The sequence below is a fragment of the Papio anubis genome, chromosome 6 (genome assembly GCF_008728515.1).
Source record: "Papio anubis isolate 15944 chromosome 6, Panubis1.0, whole genome shotgun sequence".
Classification (NCBI taxonomy): domain Eukaryota; kingdom Metazoa; phylum Chordata; class Mammalia; order Primates; family Cercopithecidae; genus Papio; species Papio anubis.
Genome location: NC_044981.1, coordinates 123314069 through 123338662, shown reverse-complemented (window position 1 = coordinate 123338662; position 24594 = coordinate 123314069). Strand labels below are relative to the sequence as shown.

At 41.1% G+C, this 24594-nt stretch overlaps 2 long non-coding RNA genes across 3 annotated transcripts in view; one reads left to right on the top strand and one right to left on the bottom strand.

Moving 5' to 3' along the window:
* The window catches only part of LOC103883990, a 40824-nt gene that overhangs the window by 13430 nt on the left and 2800 nt on the right, over nt 1-24594 (top strand). The window lies entirely within an intron of this gene.
* Nucleotides 9897-24594, bottom strand: part of LOC101021721 — a 37686-nt gene continuing 22988 nt past the window's right edge. For both annotated transcript variants that reach the window (XR_646411.4, XR_646412.4), the window contains exons 4-5: nt 15061-15167; nt 9897-11294 (exon numbers count right to left, since the gene is read on the bottom strand). This is a non-coding gene — a long non-coding RNA (uncharacterized LOC101021721). The remainder of the gene's footprint in view (nt 11295-15060; nt 15168-24594) is intronic.

Below are 24594 nucleotides of genomic sequence, written 5' to 3'. Positions count from 1 at the left end.
GAGGTGCGATGCTTTATGCTTTATATTCCATATCTCCTTCAGTTTCCACAGCCCTAAGAGGCAGATGTGATTATCACCGCTTTATCAAAAAACAAAATGAGGCTTCAGGATGTTACATATTTTAACCTGTGTGTCTTTTTTTTTTTTTTTTGAGACAAGGTCTCACTCTGTCACCCAGGCTGGAGTGCAGTGGCATGATCACAGCTCACTGCAACAACCTCCTGGGCTCAAGCAGTCCTTCCACTTCAACCTCCTGAGTAGCTGGGATCACATGTGCACACCACCACACCCAGCTAATTGTTCGTTGTTGTTGTTGTTTTGTATCTTTTGTAGAGATAGAGTTTCGTTATGTTGCCCAACCTAGTCTCAAACTCCTGAGCTCAAGCGATCCTCCCACCTCAGCCTCTCAAAGTGCTGGGATTGCAGGCATGAGCCACCGCCCCGGCCTGTATACTAATATTTTATCTGATGACTTCTCCAAATGTTCTTTTTCCTTTGTTTTTCCAGAGCTGGAAGAAATGAAGAACCTCAACAATTTTTATTTCTACTTTTGATCAAGGAAAAATGGTATTTAGAAGGTTTGCTAGAGAAAAACTTAGCAGTTTGGAGGATTGAGATCCTTTGGCAGACATATAGGAGTGTGATCTGGAAATATTTTTTTAAAGGAAGAGCTGGTGTTTTAGGATGCCAAAGGTACAAATTAGGATGGTGCCATGGTTGACAGAAATTTGCAAGATCTCCATATCTACATTAACTCTTTGCTCCTGACTATTAGCTGACTGGTCCAGAAATTCTTGATCCAAGCTTCATATGTAAGCTTCTCTCTCCTGTGAATATGGCACTGAGAGACACAAGATTAGAAGCCCTGGGTGCTGATCAAACTCATAGCAAGGAAGAGTTGTGGTTCAATACTGCCTGCTCCGGAGACTTCTGAGAAGGGCGTCTCTCCGTCTGTGTGGATGTCTGATGCTTCTGGTGTTTCACAATTCTTGAGCCCGGCCAGGAGTTTACTAACAGGCATCCCTGTGTCATCTGAACAAGGCATGTTCAGCTCTCTGTTTTAATCCCTCTTCTGCCTTGAACCTCCCCGTACGCAGGAAGAGGCAGAAATTCATTCTGTCTTTGTGTGTTGCAGGGTGAGCACAGAAGCCCAGAAGAGTCTCCTAGACTTGTTCATGTTACTATGATAGTGCTTAGCAACTGCTAGCTCCCCCTTCCCTATCTGTTGTTGCTGCCAGGCCTGAGGCTGAAAGGGTGAGAGGATGAAGTGAGGCTGAAAGCAATGGTAGCTGCTGCTAACAAAAGTTGCAGGGTGGGGATCTTCTTTTCATGGCTCCCTGTTGGGTAAGAAAGGGAAAAGAGGAAAGCCGGTATACTGCAGAGGGAGAGAGTGTGTACACAAGGAGTGTGGTGGTGGTGGTGGGGGCGCATGCCCTAAAGACTAAAACGCTCCTCTCAGCCTTGGCAAGATTGCATAACCACCTGAGAATGAAAAATAGATGATTAGTAGAAACACCTTGTAAAAATATCTGCTCATTAAAAGTAGGTGTCTGAAATGTAAATGCTCTGAAAAATCTGCAAGTCTAGAAGATAAACTTTCTGAGTTTATTATCCTTTACAATGCACCATAGAACTGGGGGTAGATTCAGGAATAAATTTGCAATGGCTGGAAAAAGAGTGACTGGAAATGCTCTCCTGGTAAATTAGATGTGATGATTTCACAAGAGAATGTAAGAAAAATTGAGGGAAATAACAGTGGTACTGAACACCTAGCTATTCAGGAGACCGAGTCAGGAGGATTGCTTGAGCCCAGGAAGTCAAGGCTGTAGTGAGCCGAGATCATGCCACTGTACTGCAGCCTGGGCGACAGAGCAAGACTCTGTCTCAAAAAAAAAAAAAAGAAAAAGGAAAAGATCCCCCCTGCCACCCACAAAAACAGTTCAGAACACCTGTGATGATGTAATCAAGGGCAATAAATAACATAGATTTCGAAGTGATCAGTTATGGCAAGCCAAATTGGTGGATTTAAGGAGACTTACAAGACTAACAATTGAGTTCGGCCAAGCAGATGTTAAATATTCAGAATTTAGGAAAGCACTTTGGGTCAGCCCTCAAAACATTTTACTTGCAAAATGAGTTCAGATTAATTTGAATATGAACATGCTGGAAATTAGACAGCGAGCATGGGCTTTGGTGAGACCAAGGGTGCCCAGCAGGAAGGGAGATAGGAGGAGGGGGACAAGGCTCTCCACAAGGAATACTTCTTAGATATACATTTATTCAATAATTATAAGGAGCTGATTCAATTTTCCTAAACTGTGAAGGCATAAAATAAAACAGAAACAAAGATATGCCAAGAAAAAGAAATAAGCAGATTGGATTCTGTTTTTCAAAAAGCGATCTGAATCTGTATATTTTCCATGCTGAACGGAATCATGGGATGCAGTGAGGCAATCCTAGTCCTCCATTCATCCCATAAGCACATGTTCCCTGTGTCCTGGAGGCCAGGCGCCATTCTAGTGCTGGGCACAGGCTGAGTAAACACAGCCTCTGCCCTGGGCTGCCACTTGGTGCTGGGGAACCTCAGTGGAGTGACTTGGATGGATAGTGAGGCTCTCCAGAGTAGGCTGGGCCTGAGTTGAGTCTTAAGTTATAATAATAGTAACTTCTTATGTTGTATCATATTTTGTATATTAGAAAGCACCTCTACATATGATATCTTATTTGGTCCTTGTCACAGCTATGTGGGGTGGTGCAGACAGTGCCAATCCTTTTGAGTTTACTTCACATAACCTCTTTACTTTGTTTGATATGACTGGTCATGCCCTTGTTGTTGACATTCTCTCCTGGTGTCTGTGAGACTTTGAACCAATTGTTTCTTACTGCTGTGGTCTGAAGGTTTGTGTCTACCTCCACCTCCCTGGATCCCGTCACTCATATGTTGAAGTCCTCACCCCCAAAGTGATGGTGTGAGGAGGCAAGGCCTTTGGGAGATGATTAGGTCATGAGGCCAGAGCCCTCATGAATGAGATTGGTGCTCTTGTAAGAGAGGCTCTAGAGAGATTTCTTGCCCCTTCTGCCATGTGAGGTTAGAGGGAGAAGACAGCTGCAATGAGGAAGTGGGCCCTCACCACCAGACGTGGAATCTGCCTTGATCTTGGACTTCCCAGCCTCTAGAACTGTGAGAAATACATTTATGTTGTTTATAAGATATCCAGTTTATGGCATTTTGCTATATTGGCCCAGACAGGCTAAGACATTCACTGTCTTCTTGGATGCTCCTTGGTATCTATTGCCACTCTTTTCCTTTATCCTATCCCTTAAATATCAGTGTCCCTAAGGGGACTATCTCATGTTCTCCATCACTGGTGCAAACGTAGTCCACTGATGACTGACAAGCCCAAGAATTGGAATGGCTTGCAGTTAGGGGATGGGAGGAAAGGCACTGGAGAATTTCAAAGGGTTGGTAGATATAGTTGGAAAAATTTCCCTAGGTAAATCTGACAGCCCTCACTCCTCTCTGTTTTGGGAACCACCTACCTATAGATGCCAATGGTTACATTCCTAGCCAATCTCTTTGTTGGACTCTGGATCTACTACCCAGTCTTCTACAGGAACTTTAGGCCTGGCTGTTTTACTAGAGCCTCAATCAAATGTCCCAAACAAAACCCACTAGTTCCTGCTTCCCCTACCATGGCCAGGATTATGGCCGCATCTTCCACTCCTCCTTCTCCCCTCACATTCCTCATTCCCCGTGGCTTATAATCCACCACAAAATCTTTCAATTGTACTTTTAAAAATCTCTAGAATATGCCTACTCCTCTCTGGCCCCACTACCGCTGCATCAGGCTCTGGACTTGTCTTTGTGGTTGTAAGCTCTCCATGCACGTTCTCTATACTGCCATTGGAATAACTGTTCTAAAATAAAAACGTGCCTGCATTACTCATTGCCAATGGTCAGACAAAGCGGATGCTGTGTGCAGTTCTTTGGTACTAGGCCTGTGCTTACTTATCAGCTTCATCTTCTGCCATTCCCACTCTGCCTTCTCCTTGATGTCTGTGCTTCATTCTGTACTTCTTTCCCCGATACCCCATGCTGTCCCTCGTCTGCCTGCACCATCCCACTCTGCTTGGCTAACTCTTCCTATACCTTCACCTTTATATTTCTAATGTCCATCTGGCAAACATTCCCTGACCTCTTCTAGCTAGGCAGAGAAAGTTTTCTTCTCTTTATTTGCCACCATAATTCCTTGGGTGTTGCAGCTATTTTATATCCCCTACTAGAGTATAAAAGCTTTTATTTATTTATTTATTTTTATAGAGTCTCACCTTGTCGCCAGTCTGGAGTGCGGTGGTGCGATCTTGGCTCATTGCAACCTCTGCCTCCCGGGTTCACGCCATTCTCCTGCCTCAGCCTACTGAGTAGCTGGGATTACAGTCACGCGCCACCCCTCCCAGCTAATTTTTGTATTTTTAGTAGAGATGGGGATTCACTGTGTTGTCCAGCATGGTCTCGATCTCTTGACCTCGTAATCCACCCACCCTGACCTCCCAAAGTGCTGGGGTTGCAGGAGTGAGCTACTGCGCCTGGCCGCCCTTTTTTTTTTTTTTTTTTTTTTTTAAATAAACACAAGACAATTGTTAATACATCATTTTACACTTAGAGCCCAGAACTTAGCAGATGTTCAGTTAATGTCTGTTAGATAAATACATGTTGCATAATGAGTTATTTCTCATATAAAGAAATAAAGATTAATTCACATGTCTAAGAGGGACAGAGTGAGTCCTCTAATCTAGGGTTGTTCCTAATAAATCATTTACCTATGGTTAGAGAGACTCTGTACATATACATGAATTGGGGTTGAACTTTAATATGAGATACTATGTTATAGGCTTTTCTAGTTTTCTTTTAAAATTTTGCTACAGAATGATAGCATTCTCAAAGACAGCAAGGGAATAAAAAGCAAATGTGACTGCTTAAGGAAGAAGTAGACTAGAAATGGGGAGCCCACCGCTAACTCTGTGTGCTTCTCTTACAGCACTTATCTCCTCCCAGGCCAGGCTCCCTCTCCATAATACATGTGGGTAGATGAGGCGATGTTTAAATGTCTAACTCTGTAATTCTGTTATGCTGCATGTGTCACAGTGCCCTTTAAGCTACTTCCTCCTTAAAAGGCTCAGTGAGCAACCAGTGAAATATACCAGGAAGTATGATGTATCTTGAAGCTTGACACAAAAACCTCTCGGCACAAGTATCCTGGACAACATGCAACTGATGGGCACACCTGGCCGGTCTCAGCTCCAGATGTTTTCCTTAATCCCTGGCCTTTCATCAGGAATGTGGATTTCTACTACCATTTAATCCCTATCTAAATATACACCCATCTGAACAGTGTGGAGGATTGGATGGTAGATGGAATCAGTTCAAAGTGTAGACGGTGGCACAGTGTTTTTCACAGACAGCCTATCCTGGGGGTCTGTACTAGCTATTTTCTCCCTATATCTATGTACAGGAAATTCTCCAACCCATGAGGAAAGGACCGTAGGCTGGTCTATTACAGGGGCATGCTCAGTTCCTTAGAGGAGTCCCTTATCTTCTCTGCCACCAGCTGCTGCTGATTGGATTGGGGTGGCATCTGTCAGCACAGCCAAACTACGAACTGGTTCAAAACCTGTGGCCTGACCTCATGCAAAAGACATCAGCTGCAACCAGACTCTTGAATTGAGAAATACTGAGAGAATGGGACCATTAACCCCATTAATTCCAGAGGAGGAAATGGTAGCTGTGAAGACGCAAGAGAGAAACTCAGGTAAAGTTAGAACCATGAGGTGTCATGGTAACCTGAAGTTATGAAGAAGCAGAAACTGGAATTGTTAAGAATTCAGAGGTTGCACGTCCACGTGGGAGTCCCCAAGGTGTGAACCATACAATTGGGAGTAAAGAATAAGTCACTTAGAAGGAAGAGAACCGAGTGGATGAGCAGAGATAGATCACAAGGGTCCTACCACATACTCCTGCTGCTGCTGGCAGAGAATTGTCTCTGGACCTGCACAATCTGCTTGTCCAGTTTCGTGCTCAGAAAGGTCTGGCCCTACCACAGTGCTTGTTCGTATTTCTGTGAGGTTCCCTCTCCAGTGTGTATTCTTACAACCACCACTCCTTCCTCATTTCTTGCAGTAACTGGAAGAACCTAACACAGACACCTGTAGGGCAGGGCTCCTTGTTTTCTGACTTGCTGGCTCTGACCACAGGTAGAGCATTCAGGTGTCCAAGTATCTGGGTCGCTCTTTCTCCACATTCATGGAACATTTTCATTTGTATAGCAATGTCTTTAGATAGTCAGCAATCAGATCCCTACACCTTAATACTTAAGGAAATATTTAAATTGGAGTGCCATAATTTAGGGCTTACGGATACCAAGGAAACGCTGGATGGTTTTTAGGGGGTTCTAGAAACCCGTGTAACTGTTTGCAGTGAAAATGTGTGTGTACATGTCGGGGGGTGGGGGGGTTGCATTCATCTCGTGAGAGGTCCCGTAAGTTTAACTAGTTTCTCAGAGAACTCTGTAACCCTCCATCCCCCTGAAACTGAAGATCACTAGTGTTTGTGTGGTACGAGCTCAGACTCTAGAATCAGACCTGTGACTGATATTCCAGTTGTACCACTTATCAGCTGGGTAGCCTTGTACGTTTACTTTACCTCTCTACAGCATATGTTATTTATGTATGAAATGAGTCTAATACTCATAGTACTCACACATAGGAGTTTTATAAGGATTAAGGGAGATAACCCACATAATGTGTTTAGCACAGCACCTGGCATACAGCAAGTTCTTAGTGATGGTAGATATTACATTTTTGTTATAGTTAATAAATGTAAATGTGACCAATTCTTCACTGTCATGTGTTTTCAAATTCTGAATATTTATGTTTTATTGTAGAGGGTGTATTTTTTGTCAGAGAATTATAAGACTAGAGGGAAAGACTAGTAACCAAATATAATTTTTCAAAAGTATAAATTTTATTCTCTAACAAGGCACATCAGAAAATACTGTGAAAATTTACTCATATTTTATAAAATTTATAAATATATAAAATACTGATGAGCTAAATGTATCTATTTTGTACTGATGAACATGATTTTATATATTATCATAATCATTAATAAAAATTAGATAAATTTAAAAGTCAGTTGCTTGGAGGTTAGTAAAATATTGAAATGACTGAAGTTGAAGATTTGTTACCACTTAATGTACACTTATTTAATACCAAATGTTTCACTGTGGAGGAATAGCTGAGAAACCAAATGTATTGACTAGAGTTTATAATGAATGTTTCAATATAGCTGCTCTTGCTTGATTATGTATTTAAAAATTTTGTTTTTATTATTTTTTATTTGTAAAATAGAGACAGGGTCTCATCATGTTGCCCAGGCTGGTCTCGAACTCCTGGGCTCAAACGATCCTCCTGCCTCTGCCTTCCAAAGTGGCATGAGCCACTGTGCCTGGCCAATTATATTTTTTTAATGCCTAGTAAAAATCCATTATAAGGTACATTTTTTGCATTACCAATTAACTTGCATGGGAAAATGTGTGATCCACAGCAGGGCAAGACTTCGACCAGCTAGTTTAGAATAAAAGCAGATATAGTCAAATGAATCTTACTGGAACAAATAGGAAAGATATTATTACGATATTCTGCATCCAAATGGCAAGAGATGACACCATTTTCTGAATTTACTTCAAATAAATATCCTGCAATGGAATCAGCCTTCCCAGGGACCTCTCTGGACTCTGAGAAGTGATTAAAGGGACTGTGTGGCAGTCATGGGCATGCAAGCAGCTGTGGCCATCGAGCTGGTTCTAACAGGTCAGTCCTGATGAGAACTCCATGGTGGAGAAAATAAATCCTCTAAATTCCTGATGGGAGGCCTTTGACTTTTAATGTGACAAGTGATTAGTCAGGTGTATGTGAATAATCATTATATGGGAAACAACACCAGCAAAACAAAACCCAACCCAACTCACAAATGCAAAAAATGTCATGTTTTCAAAATAATGATGTCCAGCCTGCCTTTTGCAAAGGGAAGAAGCACAGGAATGGGTTTTACCAAGACAACACAGTGTTCTTATTCCACCAAGTGGAAGAAATAAAAGTAAGGAATTTTCTGGCCCACATCCAATCACTCAACCTCTGTTGACTGGGTCCAGATCTGCAGATGCCTCAGGCCACAGAGGTATTTGGTTGGACTCCACGTCTGTGTAGAAGGACAAAAGTCTTGCTATTTGCAGATTGTGTGGGTAGCAGGAGTCATGTCAATGATGATGATGATCATCATCATCATGATCATGATGCTTTTAGTTGAGTGTTCTCTGACTTTTTGATAGCTATTTGCACATAATTTTTAATCTAAGGATCTCAGGTAGATCTGGTAGTGGGGTTTCCAGGGCCTGTCTTGTCTCTGAGAGAATGTCCTTGGTGTCAGTTGCCTCCACCTGCCCTGGGCCATGCCCAAGCTGAAGGCCAGCAGCCAGCATTTTGCTTAGGTGCGAGGCTGTTGCATAGCAACTTTCTGTTCAAACATGCTGAGAACGGATTCTGATCCTTTTTCCAATCTTCTTGAAGACAGTCCCCATGTAGGACACTGTATTAGTGTAGTGCCCAGCCATCCTGAGTAGCTGGATAGGTTCTCTGTACATGCTTGGCTGCTTCTTCTTGTCAATGAATACATGAATGACTTCTTCATGCAAAGAGCAGCTTGTTACTTTTATCTTTCTCTCTTTTTTTTTGTTGGGGGGAGGGGAACAGAGAGGATTAGGAATTTGGAAAACTCCTTAGTACATTACTGGTAGTTGCTTTTTATTCAATAGAAGACATGATCATTAGTATTATTTCAAATAGTTCCCAGCTCCAATCCTTCCTTTCTGTCTTGTTTCTATAAGGATCTCCCATTTAGTTGACTTCTCCATTCCCAAATTTAGACATGAGAATGAGTCCCCTAAGCAAGTCTTCCGGAAATTCCAGAACCTTGAGATTTGGTGGCAAGCCTAGGATTAAATTGTGTTTAGAATGATTATAGCTGTTGTTCCTACAAACTCATTTCAGGGAGAGAAATGGAGATGTCTGTTGTGTGACTTTGTACTGGGTCATCTTAGTTAAACTCCATTTCTCGTAATCCCTTTCATTGTGGCTCCAGGTTACCTTTAGGCAAGAAAAAGATTTGAACAAGATCTGGAAGAAGAAAGTGAAGCAGCAGCCATATTTTGCCCACTGAAGGTGGATATAGAACTGCAGGCGCAATGGCAGATTATGCACACTGATGATGATCGTGAGCTCACATTGTGGACCACTAAGACCACAGCTCCTCCAGCAACCACGGATGGACCATAGCTCCTCCAGCAACCACGGATGGACCACAGCTCCTCCAGCAACCACGGATGGACCACAGCTCCTCCAGCAACCATGGATAGACCACAGATCCTCCAGCAACTGCGGATAGACCACAGATCCTCCAGCAACCATGGATCTTCCTTTGGCTTCTCTGAGTCTCTAGCCTGATATACGCACAGCTCCAAGATACAGTGTGTTGGCTTTACCATGCAGATGTCCTCATCACTGATGCTGAAGGGGATGAAAGACAGATGTGAATTCCAATTTGTTCTCATGGGTTCCATTTAATTCTCTCTCCCTCTCTTTCTCTTTTTTCTGTTTTTTCCTAATAAGGAGTCTTGTTCTGTTGCCCAGGCTGGAGTGCAGTGATGTGATTTCAGCTCACTGAAACCTCTGCCTCCCAGGTTCAAGTGATTCTCGTGCCTCAGCCTCCTGAGTAACTGGGATTACAGGTGCATGCCACCATGCCAGGCTAATTTTTGTATTTTTAATAGAGATGGGGTCTCACCATGTTGGCCAGGCTGGCCTCGAACTCCCGACCTCAAGTGATCCACCCGCCTTGGCCTCCCAAAGTGCTGGGATTACAGGCATGAGTCACCGCGTTTGGCCCAGTTTATTCTCTTAAGCTCTGGTTTGTCCTTGCACTCCCGCACTGACAACCAGCTTTCCTTCCTCTTGGCTCAGGTCCACAGCCACTCCATGCCCATACCAGTCACAGAAGCCACAGCCTTATGTAGACTTTTCCACTAGCTCCCATACTAGTGCTAAGACTTGAATCCCTATTTTACATTGCTCACAGTGGTTCTGCTTCTCTCATTGAACCTTGATTGATACACCCATTCTTATCCTAAATGAATACCAGCATCTCTTTTAAAATGGTGGCCCTGGTGTTCAGCTGTTCTTTATACTCTCTTGGAGACCACCAACTCTGGAGGGGGAAGGCATGAAGATCCTTTTCTGTATTTCATCTGGTATGTTAGCTGAACTTGTAAACTTGAACTTGTTTCATATAACTCAAGTATACTATCCACAGGAGAGAAGTAGCGAAGGTTTATAGGGAAAAAAAATAGACAATCCATTGCCATCAAAGAGACTGAATGGGGAGGGCAAGTATACACACAGGTGCAAATATTAAAGGACTGATTAAACACCTGAAGGCATAGGCGAGATGAGGAAAAGATGAGGGGAAACAAAGGTAAACACAAGTTATGAGTACAATAAATGTTTGTTGAATGAATGTATGAGAGGTGTTTTGACATTTTAATAAAAAGCAAATATAACAAGAATATAATATTATTTTTTAATCTCCTACTTTCATAATACCCCAATAAAACTATTTTAATTTTCAGCTATTATTCTTCATCTCTGCATACATTCGTCAAATACTCAGAATTGCAGTGCAACAGCTTTTTGTAGTTTCTTTGTTTTGCCCCACTTATTTTTTCATATATATATTTTTTTCCATTGACCTGGGAAGCTATGATGACTTTTAAGGACATTTTAAACCTCTGTTCAAAAAGCTTTTATGTTTTCCACTTCAACTCCTGCTTAGAATGTTTAGTTCTGAGAGGGATCTGAGCTGTTTTGGAAATCAGTCTAACAAACGATTGCGAAAGCAGTGTGTAGCCAAGGTGAGTCGTAAAAAGTAAGAGCTGTTGCTAAGGGAACCACTAGAGAAATGGTGAGGGTATAAACTTTGCTATCATATTTAAATTTCTTGCCAGAGTTCTTGTTTATTGTACTTGAAAATTTAAACAGCTCCAGTGAAGACAGAAATGTCCTGGGGTGATGGACGTGGTCTGGCAGAGGCCATTGTCACAGAAGATAGTGCAGGCTGCTGGAAGGAAGGGAAGGAAGCTGTTCCTGCCTGCAGACCAAGAAGAGCACTTTCTCGACCCAGGAATCTGTGAATTTGAATGAGATTTTAGTTTACAATTGGGAAAAATCACCTTTGTGTGGCTGCCCAGGTCCCTCTCTACCTGGGTGCAAGTGTTTTGTTAAGGTGACTGGGCACAACTTTTATGTATACACACACACACACACACGCGCGTAGGAACACAATTAAATGCAACCTTACATTGAACTCCAGTACCTTCAATTGGTACAAATGGAGCTGCTTTGATTGGTTTGTGAGTGAGGTGACAAAATTTCTTACTCTTGGCCTTCACCTCACCCTTACTCCCAACTCTACTTCTTTACTGCTGTGGTCCCTGAGGCTCACGTGGCTGTCAGAAAAATAGCTTGAAAAATGTTAGTTTAGGACGACTTTTATTCACACTTATGAGGACATTGGAAGCTTTAATTTGTGAATCAGAGATTTTGTATTTCTTTTTCCTTTTCATTAATCTCTTGGTAATAATAAAGATACTACAAGAGCAGGCTGGGTGCAGTGGCTCACGCCTGTAATCCCAGCACTTTGGGAGGCCGAGGTGGGCAGATCACGAGGTCAGGAGATTGAGACCATCCTGGTGGTGAAACCCTGTCTCTACTAAAATTACAAAAAATTAGCCGGGCGTGGTGGCGGGCACCTGTGGTCCCAGCTACTCAGGAGGCTGAGGGCAGGAGAATGGCGTAAACCCGGGAGACGGAGCTTGCAGTGAGCCGAGATTGCTCCACTGCACTCCAGCCTGGGCGACAGAGCGAGACTCCATCTCAAAAAAAAAAAAAAAAAAAAAGATACTACAAGAGCAAAATCTTCCATCATTCCTGTAATGTGCCAGGCATCGTGCTAAGCACTTTACAGATAGCAGTTCATTTGATCTTTCCAACAACCCTATGTGGAAGGTTCTACTGTAATTCATGGATTCTAAAACATTTTTCTCTCACATTTTAGCATTTGTGAACTTAGAATGTATCTTACTTTTGATGGTGTGACATAGTTTAATGGGAAGCATTTTAAAATTTCTTAATGAACCATAACATAATGGTGTGTTTTACAACGACAGCTTAGATTCCATGAAATGCCATCTTAATATTCCCATTTTACAAATGGAGAATGAAGGCACTGAGAGGTTCAGTAACTTGCCCAATAATACATCTTGGCATCCTGGCTCAGCAGTATGCTCTTTTCCAGGCATTTGGCCTGGGATTTCCCCTGTTTCTCCCTGAATTGACATTGAGGGTTGCTCCCTGGGCCTCAGAGGTCCCCTGCAGTTCTGACACTGGATTTCATCCACTGGGTGGAGGGCTTCCTGCAGGCAGACACCCCTGGCAGGGTTAACACATCAAGCATTTTTCACTCAATTGTTAACACTGCTGGAATTTGCTTATTATATTGCTTTTCCAAATGACAACCAATTCCAGAACAGTCCTTTGGAGATGAGGCACAGTTGAAGTTTTGATAAGGGAAAAGACCGGAAGGATCGATGGTGTGCTAGAACTCATTTCAACTGGCTTGGAAGAGCTCTTGCCAGCTGGTTGTTTGAAATCATTCTGCCAATAAAATTGACCATAGTGGAACTATTTACATCATAGAAACGGTCAAACGTCATGAATCAAGACTTGTTTGTCTGTTCTTTTAGCTTAGAAACAATTTTTTTGGAGGGGATACCCATCCAATGTCTGTCCTTTTTAGAGAGCAGATTCGGAAGCACATCACTAGACAGATGCTCAACCATCTGATTCCCACAGAAAACCTCATTGGTCAAAACACAATGGTGGGAGGAAAGCAGGCAGAGTCAGTGTGAGAAAATGAGCAGAATCCGAAGTTTTCAAAATAGTCTTAATGTCAAATAATTTCAATATTATTACAGTTAGATCTTGTGCGTGTGTGTATATGTTAATTTAATTCATGTTATCATCTTAATGTCATTATAGATAGGCGAACATTGACACATATGTTATCCATATGTGTGGTGCTGTAGAGAAATAAAAATTATCCAAGGAGCGGCCAGGTGCAGTGACTCACGCCTGTAATCCCAGCACTTTGGGAGGCCGTACGTAGCAGGCAGATAACAAGGTCAAGAGATTGAGACCATTCTGGCCAACATGGTTAAACCCTGTCTCTACTAAAAATACAAGAATTAGCCAGGCGTGGTGGCAGACACCTGTAGTCCCAGCTACTCAGGAGGCTGAGGCAAGAGAATCGCTTGAACCCGGGAGGCAGAGGTTGCAGTGAGCCGAGATGGCACCACTGCACTACAGCCTGGTGACAGAGCGAGACTCCATCTCAAAAAACAAAACAAAACAAAACAAAATTAGCCAAGGAGAGAGCACTGCTCACTTTTAATTTTGTCCTCCTTGCTAAGAGAAGGAAAGGCTAGCGAGCTATTTGCCAACGGCAGTGAGTGGCCAACGGAGCTTCCAGGATCATCTAAGTGTAGCCCAGAAACAATAAATATTAGATCTTAGAGGGCAGTGATCACCATGTAAAAAGTGATAAGTGTATGTTCATTGCTGAGTTGAGCAATTATAGGAGTTCTCATACAGTCACATCTCTTCCATATGAATTATTTTGTTATTTTTTTTCCTCTTTGGTAATTCTCAGTAAAACCCACGAAATGAAAAGAGCTGTGGGCTTATCATGAGAAGGAGGAAGGAAGTGAGCAGAAGCACAGGCGGCCTCACTCTCCTCAGCCTGAAGACAGAAAACCCCAGGGAACAGAATGGATTGTGGCAAGGTTAGAAAGAGACCCAAAGCGACCTGAGATCTCAGGTGTTTGGCGAAGAGGAAAGGAAGAGCCTGGAAACAGGCTGGGGTTTGAAGAGAAGTTGTCGGGGCGAAGAGTGAGGGGAGGGAGCTTGGGTCCTCAAACAGGAGCTCTTTGGTCATCTTGGGGCCACAGAAGTCACAAGACACTGTTGGGTATTGATGGTAGGAAAACAAGACAAGGACGGGTGACCCCAAAAGCTGACTGGGAGAAGGGGTAGGGGTTATGGTTGCCTTACAAACAGCAAAGGGCCTGCCCATGTCTCATTTTCAAATTGGGCTATTTTAGAAAGAAATATCTTTGTGATTCTCTTCTGTTTAGAGCTGCCAAGGATTTAGTTCAAGAAAGGTATGTTTATGGATGTTAGGATGGAAATGTTAGCAGTTGGGCTCTTGGCTAGCTCAGAAGGAGGGGCTTGGCTTTTTAGGGTATAATGTGAGGCTGGACAGCAGCTTCTGAAATAGCCTTCCCTGATACCTGCCCCCACTCACGGAGAAGGGCTGCTCACAATTTATTAACAAATATGGCTCTTATTAATAATTCTTTGAGCTAGCAGAGCAATCCTAGCTGATTGAAAATAATTACCAACCTCTCCAGTTGATTAAACAGCACATTTGGATTTTCATTTATATCATCATTTTGATTGAATGATGTGTGTGTACGTGGGGCTGTGTGTTAACAAGGTGTCTCTTAAAAGTAATAATAAGTACTCAATGAGAAAGAGTTGCATATTGCTCAGTATAAAAGCAAAAACAAGAAGTCTAAGGCAGGTGAGCAAAAGAACAAAACTGGGACCTAAAATAAATTACGAAAGACAGACTGTGACAGAGATAAAGTTTCATGGGACGCAAGTGATAAACACATAGAAAAATACTTATGACGTTCCAAGCATAGCATCAGAGGATTGAAAATTCTGGTCAGCATCAACAAACAAGCAGTATAATTAATCTGGAACAGAAAGAATACCACAGATGTTTAAAATTATTTTTTTTTCTACTGACTCAGTCTCCTGCATACTTACAAATTGAAGCATGTAGATTAATAGCTCCTGAGGTTGACGCCCAACGGGCCCAGCTCCAGGACTGTGTTTGCACTCAATGACATCTTCTTGGATTCACACTGTTTCCCCTAATCAGAATATAGAATAATTAAAGCCTAAACTCGTTTTGTCTCACAGTGGTCACCCAAGTGTGTTCTGTTAGAGATTCACTCAACAAGCATAACAAACAAAAACTCCACCAGAAACTGCTGCATCTCACAGAAGGGGTGCAGGCTGCTCTTCTTTGCTCACATAACTTAGTTTGGAGCAGCCTCATTCATAACACGATAGTGCTAACTTGCTTCCACCTGGTTCATTTGAATTCGGATTTTGCTGCAGGTCTCCATCTGGTTTAGTTCCACAAACTTTAAATGCTAGAGAAAAGATTATGCAAACGTGGAAGTTCATAACACCCTGAGGCCATTTTATTTCACAACCTTGAGGAGTAGGCAAATGTTTTCCTGGAGAGGTAAACCAAGTCACCAAGCTGTTCTGTTGATGGCTTAACATTTCCTATCAAGTCAGAGGCAAAACAAACATGAAAATCTTGGCCAGAATTGAAAATTCAGCAGGTTTGTTAGAGCACTGCCCTCTCTTAAGCTGGCTTTTTGTTTTTTACCTGCAGTGCTGGTTAAACATGAAATTTTTCTGAAAGGGCAGGGAAAGGCAGAGTGGTCCATATGGATTGGAAAGAGCCGGCTCTGCTGAGGAAGGCCTCATCTCAGACCCGGCAGCTCTTCCTTTAAAGAGTGCTGGCTTCTCGGGCACGGTGGCTCATGCCTGTAATCCCAGCACTTTGGGAGGCTGAGGCGGGCGGATCACCTGAGGTCGGGAGTTCAAGACCAGCGTGACCAACATGGAGAAACCCCGTCTCTACTAAAAATACAAAATTAGCCGGGTGTGGTGGCACATGCCTGTCATCCCAGCTACTCGGGAGGATGAGGCAGGAGAATTGCTTGAACCCAGGAGGCAGAGGTTGCGATGAGCAGAGATCGCGCCATTGCACTCCAGTCTGGGCAACAAGAGCGAAACTCCGTCTCAAAAAAAAAAAAAAAAAAAGTGCTGGCTCATGGAGCTCCAGGGTACCCTCACCATGGATTGTGCAGCTCTCTGAGTGTCCCAAGTCAGAAACATGGCCACCCCACCAGGCCCTTTTTAACCTGGATCATTCACCCCACGCCTCTCGTTAGACCCACCAAGTCTCATATGGGGTTGACACAGGCATCAGCCATCTCACAAACACTGAAATTAGATATAATTTACCAAACTGTGAGGTCCTGGATAAGGCCTTATATTCCTTTGCTATGAGTTTGATCAGGAGCAAAATCCTTAGATCTCTTTCTGTTTGAACTGTTATAGAAAAAAATATCTTTGTGATTCTCTTTTGTTCAGAGCTGCCAAGGATTCAGCTCAAGAAGGATATCTTTATGGGTCTTCAGGAGATTTTGGCAGTCAGGCTCTTGGCTAACTCAGAAGGAGGATCTTGGCTATTTTACTAAATAGGTTAGTAAAATAGAATACGGAGAGAAGACATGAAACTGTACTAAAAAGACAATGTTCTCTTCTCTAAAAATTGTGTATTCACAATTTAAATGTTATTTTAACTTAGAAATGCATTTTGTCCACATTTACGTTCAAGATGCAAAGGGTATTCTGACATATATACTTACACACACAAAGAAAAAAGTACTCAAAGAGAGGCTGAGAAGTCATCCGTCCACTTAGTAACCAGAATAGAAATAGAAATAGAGAGCAGGTACAAAAATAATTTCTCAGAGTCTTTGGCCTACAAAAGATATATTTGGTTGTGCCATGCGAACTAGCCCTTCCCCCGTTGCCTGTATATCCCATCTTAATAATTCCCATCTCCTTTTATTCTTCCCCAAGTCACTAGGCTAAGAGAATGTTTCTAATTATCACTAACAAACCCACTTAGGTTATGTTTACATAACAATAAGAAAATGTTTCAGGGAGGAATTAACTATTGCACTGGGGCGTAGGCATTAATTTCTTCATGTAAGATCCAGTTCTTCTTTACTGAATGTTTCATCAAATGTTTATCTCAAACCAGTAGGCTTAGCCTGGTTAAGGGGTGTTTTCCACATAAAAGCCTCCTGATTGGACAAAAACCGGCCTCACCCAGGGTGTCCTAAGATGGTCTTATCTTTTAACACACTTTCTGACTCCTTTTAGACAAAAGAAGGAAACTAAAACAAAATTGGGGCTAACAATCTGGTTAGGAAGATAGGACATTAGTATTAAACCAGGGACAGATATGCTTGTGAAAATGAAAGAAATGTAAAGGAGAGAATCATTAAATTTCATAACAGAGCTGGAAGGACTTAAAACTAATCTAATCTTCCTTATTCTACAGATGTGGAAACAGAGAACCACGCAGAGCAAAGCGACTGACCACATTTTTTTTCTTTCTTTCTTTTTTTTTTTTTTTTTTGAGATGGAGTCTTGCTCTGTTGCCCAGGCTGGAGTGCAGTTGAGTGATCTCAGCTCATTGCAACTTCTGCCTCCTGGGTTCAAGCAATTCTTCTGCCTCAGCCTCCCAAGTAGCTGGTACTACAGGTGCCTGCCATTATACCAGGCTAATTTTTGCATTTTTAGTCGAGGTGGGGTTTCACCATGTTGGCCAGGCTGGTCTCGAACGCCTGACCTCTTGACTGATCACATTTTCTAAAAGCACTGGCCTATGGTTCAAGAGCTAATGTAAACATTTCAAGGCAGATTTTTCTAGATATGCTAAGAAAAAAAAAAAAAAAAAACTCATCCAATATTCTCTTTTATTCAAAAATCCAATCATTCATATTACAGTCTTTTCCCATATTTCTCCCAAATTTCTCATGCTGACGTTCAGGCCAGGTCTAATTTTTGGTAAACTGCCTTAGGTGGGCAAATATTCCAAGGGAAGGACCTAGAGTCTGCCCCTGAGTAGAGGGAAGCATACCTGCAGCCCCTGGGTAGAGGGAACCATACCTGCAGCCCCTGGGTAGAGGGAACCATACCTGCAGCCCCTGGGTAGAGGGAACCATACCTGCAACTAGAGATAAACCACTACAGCTGCCAATGTAGGCCTTTGCGCTTAGTAATTTGCCCATGACTTGTAGCTAAGGCTTCTTTAGCACACAGGAGACAGAATTCTAATCAGGACTATGTTTTCTGGATTTACTATACCCCAGCTCAGTCTGAGGGACAGAGAGGAGTGGTTTTGTTTTGATCACTTTCATTTGTGGTAGTCTATGCCTGCCTCTTGCTCTTTCAACAAATCCATAAGATTCCTTATTCTCCTCTTTCCTCTTTTTTAAAATCTTAATTTCCTAGTCATTTCAAGTTTGCTGTTTTTCGATTTTCTGCTCCACCTATCCTTCACCTTAATCCTCTAATCCCATTCAAGCAAAGTAGTAAGTTCTTTTTCTTCTTTGTTTTCTCCCCGTAGTTTTCTACTTTTTAGTTTTTTTTAAAATATCTTGGGAAGTTTACCCTTTTTGCCAAATGTGAATTATGCTCATGGACATTTAAGAATTCATCTTCTAGTTTTGATGAGGCTAAAAGACTATGGTTTCTTTCACTTTGTTTTTTTTTTTTTTAAATCACTAAACTTCTTGAAAGAAGTCTACACTTGGTCTATACTTAGTGTCTTTACATCTCATTAATTCCTCAACCCAATACTGTCTGGCTTCCACCAACATCACTCAATTAAAAATACTCTCTGACCAGCATCCTCCCAAGTGGCCAGTTCAATGGCTTCGCTTTCTCTTGTTATCCTACTTGACATTTATGCAACATTTGACACGGTTGACCAGTCCCTCCTTATTGAAACGCTCTTCTTTCTCCGCCTCTTTTATTTCACCAGCCTCTCTAAGCTTTCTTCTTGGGCTTCCTTTGCTAGTTTCTCCCACCCTTTGATGTTGTTTTTCTAGGGGATCGATTTATGGTCAGCTCACACTGCACACTTCAGCCCCATTCTAATTTCTTTAATAGTTCCATAAGCATTGATAAAGTTCTGTGGCTCTTAACTTCTCAGTTGAAGTCCAGTTCATATTTCCTAGGGCCTATAGGACATCTCCTCTTATTTTCTCTGAACAGGCTGTATTATTATTATTATTATTATTATTATTACCACTATCATGATCATCATGATTAAATTCTCCACCAGTTTGCACATGCTGTTTTCTTTGCTTCCTACATCCTTCTTTCACCACACCAGCTTGGAGCACTCCTGCTAATTATTCAAGACCAGCTCTCCTGCTATCTGTTCTTTGTCACTCTTAGGAAGAGTTAGTTGTTATTTCCTTTCTTCTTTTTGAAGCATTTTGATAGAGATAATGACTTACATTAATGGAATTCTTAGGTGCCAATTGCTGATCTAAATTTTTCACACACATTATCTCATTCTTTCTGCCTGGTAGCCTCTGATAAAGTTACTCTACCAATTTTGGATGAGGAAACTAAGACTCCATGTAGTAACCTGACCAGGATCCCATAATAAAGTTTCAATTCCAGGGAGTCTGAATAACTTCCCCAAATAATAGTAGCTAACTTTTACTGACTGCTTACTTTGTGCGCGGATTTTCTGTGTTACCTCATTGAGTCCCCAGAACAGTTAGGAAGGAGTATAATCATGATACCTATTTTATAAATGAGGAAATTGAGGCGTAACTTGCTCAAAACTGCATAGCCTATGAAGTAGCCAAGTCAGAATGTACTTTGTATTATTTCTCTCGATGACAAAATTTCCCAAATTGTTCTATGAGTAACCCCTTAGGTGCGTCCATCTTGCACGCTTCCTTCAGCTCCTTGAAGGCCCAGATGATGTCATTTTCAACTCTAAAACCTTTTATCTAGTCACAAAATACAAGTTTGATAAATGTGGAGAGAAAGAGACCGATAGACAGACTGGCTATTGTTGTCTTTGGGTTGTTTTTCTAGGGCAACCGATATGCACCCACTTTATTATATGTTTTCCATTGCAAATTATTTGTTTTGTGTAGCATTATGAAGTCTAATGTGAAAATGCTGTCTCTGCAAACTTTCTTTTTGAGTAAAAATAGTTTCAGTTCCCAAAGGTAAAATAACTGCTGCCCTGACAATCTGTATCTGCTTCTCTCCCTTTAGCAGTTTTTTAGCTGTTGTGTCCAGATGGAAAGTTTACTTGAAAAGACCCTTATCTATTCAGAGATAAATACCACATTTCACAGAATATAAGCTGACAACAAATTTAAGTCATGTCATAGTTTGAAAGAGGACATTTTTTGTTGAGTGAGACTGTCCCCATCTCAGGTACTTGACAGCTCTATTAGTGTTTGTGAAATTACAGAAGTAATACATTATATTATAGAAAATATCCAAAATACAAAATTGTATATAGTAAAATTTTAAAATCCTCCTTTGCTATATATCCTCAATTATTTTCCTTCATTTGTTTTGCTTACTATACTTTTTCTAGGCATTATAAACACAAATGTGCATATATACATACATGTTGAGTTTTTAATTTCATAAATTGAGATCACGGTATACATACTTTCTTTGGCACATTTTTCTTAGAACAATATATCTTCACATGTCTGTATTAATCAATCTACTTCAATCTTTTTAATGGTTACATAGTGTTCTATGCTAAGGAATGCATACCCTGTAAACCAATTCCATTTAGAAGAATACATGAACTGGTTTCCACAATGCTAACTATATACATATCTTTGTGCACACATGCAGGATTTCTGAGGCTGAGTTCCTCAAAGTAGAGTGGCTGGGTCACTTGGATAGATTTTTCTTGTGGTAGCTGGTAATGTGGAAGCTGCCCACATGAGTCTGGCCTATCCATCTTTACAATTTTAGCAAACACAGTAAAATCTATCTACAGTATTTTAATCAACATTGAGAGTTTATCTGAATCTATAACTTCCTCTTTCTCCTGAACATGACCAAACCAGTAGCATGCTTTTACTTTTCTCTCTCCTCCCCCATTTTCTGTATTTACTGAAATCATTTTGAATTTTCTAATTTTTAAACCCTATGGTTCTGTTTCTTATTACTTATTTCTTAATAATTGTAATAAACTTCATAGCTATGTTCTCATAAATAATTTAGGGTTAACTGGGTTAGGTTGTTTTTTTCCTCCCTCCTCCTCTTGCACCATGTCATTTCTTTTTAAATTCCTCTTTTGTAGTTTTAATTTTTTCCACTGGAATAGACACCCTGGTGGTAAGGATTATAAATCATTGCATGTGTAACAATATCTTTATATTTTCTGCATTCTAGATTGATGTTTTCTCTGGTTATGGGATTCTGGGTTCAAGAGAGTTTTCTCTTCTCTTTTTGAAGCAATTTCTTTGTTATGTAGTGCTTGTTGATATAAAATGTGATGACAAACTGTTTGTTCTTTTAGGTTACCCATGTTTTTTTCTCCTTGGAAAATTTTTAGATTTTTTTTTCTCTTTGTCCTTGTAACTCAATATTCTCACTAAGATTCATTTCTGTTTTTCTTTGCTTTTTAACATTTTCTGACTCAGCAGTTTGTCAGCCATTATCAGGAAGGACATTCAGATTCTGGAATCCTAAAGCTCTCATAGCAAGGAGGCTGAATTTTCTTTTGTGATTATTTCCTGCGTGATACTCCCCCAAGCCTTCTGTTTTTTATTTTTTATTTTAAAGAACTGTCAGGCTGTGAGAAAAATCAAAACAATATATAGAAAAGGAGAAATAAAAATCGGATGTGCATGATTTAAAAAAAATCTTCAACAGTTACATTATTTGTTAATAGCTTTTGATGACCAATCATTCTACCTCTTCCTACTGAATAGGCTTGAATATCTGGAAATAAGATATGCTATCATTCTTTTTGGTCATGAAGGCTACATAGTTACAGCCAGGCATGAGAAATTTAAATTACAGAATCGATGTATTCCCAGGGGTGGGGGAAATCTGCTTTCTGTGTCCCAAAGCCTATATTCTCACTCATTTTCTTGATAAAATTGGAGATGGGCTTGTCTGAAATAGTAATTTGGCCCCATTCATTATAAAATCATTTTCAACAGTTTAACAAGTGCATTTAGATTACATGAATTTCTAAAGAAATATTAATAATATATAGAACTAATGCAAACTATCAAAATAAGTCCCTAGCCTAAATAAATACCTTAAATGTATTAAAGGAAAAATGGTGGATCTAACTGAATATCCATGGGCTAATCTTCAGTGAACGTCTCTCTGTGCCGGGTACCTCTGCTATTTTGTATAAGCATTGCTTCTTTTAATCTTCTCAGCAGCCCAATGAGGCAAGCAATGTTATTACTCCATTTTACACATGAGGAAACTAAAGTTGAGAGAACTTGTCTAGGATCATGCAATTAACAAACAACTCGCTGCGATTGAATCCAAGCTGCCTAATTCCTCAGGAGCGTTTTCTTATGGTGCACTGTGATTTGGAAAGTGTTCAGGGGCCAAGTGTGGTGGCTCACACCTGTAATCCCAGAACTTTGGTAGGCCGAGGTGGGAGGATCACTTGAGGTCAGGAGTTTGAGACCAGCCTGGCCAACATAGTGAAACCCCATCTCAACCAAAACTACAAAAATTAGCCAAGTGTGGTGGCAGTGCCTGTAGTCCCAGTTACTCGGGAGGCTGAGGCAGGAGACTTGCTTGAACCCAGGAGGTGGAGTTTGCAGTAAGCCAAGATTGCGCCACTGCACTCCATCCTGGGTGACAGAGTGAGACTCCATCTCAAAAAAAAGAAAGAAAGAAAGAAAGAAAGTGTTCAGGAGCTCAGTCTCTGCATCTCACAATCAGAGAAGACATCCTGGAGGTGGTGGCTCCTGAAGCGATCAGCAGGTGAAGAAGAGAAGAGCATTTTAGGAAAGGGCAATTTATATAATGATGCCCAAGAGTGAAGGGTGCGGCCCACAGGGGAGGATTGTCGGTTGTTGTGTATGGTTTTAAGCAACCCTGTATAAGCCGTCAACTTTTCTGAGGCATGTAGTTTGGTACTTTGAATTTTATCAACATTTTGTCTTTTGTCTGCACAATTATCTGTTCAGTGAAACTCATCAGTAAATAAGTGATTGAAATAACAGAGTGAATGGAGATCTGGTTATTTCAATCACACGGACAGAGCTGTAAGATTCAGTTTCCACTATTTAGAATTGGAACCTAAATTACCATGGACTTGACATAAAATTTATTATAAATGCATGATGAGATCCAATCATATTTATTTATCCAAACAACTGACAGTATGAGATCTTCATGATTCTGGACCATAAGGATTCCAAATAGGCTGTTCACTTATGAATAGGCCTGTAACAAGGACATGTGAGAACAAATGCCAGAGAAAAATTTTTGGTAAGTAATGCACTTTCAATTTTAAACTTTCAGAGTGTTTCTCTGCACATGAATGAATCAAGAGCCAGTGGATGGTTAAGAAAATGCTTTTCACAGAGCCCTTTAAAATTTAACAGGTGCCAAAGAAATTCTACCAAAGAAGCTGAGGTGCATTTTAAGTGTGTTTTATGTTCAGTGTTCTTGCCTGATACAAGGACAGAATATGAGACCAAGTATCTCTATGCAGGGAATGCATAAATTCCAACTCTGGCTTATATTTCATTATGCTCCAGAAATATCTTGGATGATTAAAGTAATTCATTGTGGGCCGGGCGCGGTGGCTCATGCCTGTAATCCCAGCACTTTGGGAGGCCGAGACGGGCGGATCACGAGGTCAGGAGATCGAGACCATCCTGGCTAACACGGTGAAACCCCGTCTCTACTAAGAAATACAAAAAATAGCCGGGCGAGGTGGCAGCGCCTGTAGTCCCAGCTACTCGGGAGGCTGAGGCCGGAGAATGGCGTGAACCCGGGAGGCGGAGCTTGCAGTGAGCTGAGATCCGGCCACTGCACTCCAGCCTGGGCGACAGCGCGAGACTCCGTCTCAAAAAAAAAAAAAAATAAAAATAAAGTAATTCATTGTAAAAAAAAAAAAAAATGTACCAATTCCTACAGATTTTTGGTTTTCATATGACATAACAAAAAACTTGAAGTAATGAGTTGTACTGTGATTTTATTACGTCAACCTACTACTGGTTGTTATATGTCATGTTTATCTGTGGGATCCAATGGAATTGTGTGCGTTAGGCTAAATTCCTTCATAATTTGAACTCCTCTCTGTTGGAATGATCTCTGAGCACTTTAAGGCCTTGGTATCTCTTCAAAAACAAAGGCCTTATCTCTTTATACCTCACCCTGAATTCCATTTGCCTCTGAATCTCAATCAAAGACAACAGGATAATCCAATTCCCTTTGAAATTTTTGATGCAATCTGATATTGACATGGATCTCAAGAGTAGTCTATGTGAAAAGCATGCTCTCATACTGGATCATCGCCCACATTGTTTTTTTGTATGCGATTCAAAGCTGTTTAGACCAAGGTTTCTCTCAAGTCCCTTATACTATCACAGCTTGGATAAATTCTCTTTAGTATAAAAACATCTTGGTATATCAGCTTGATGAATTTAG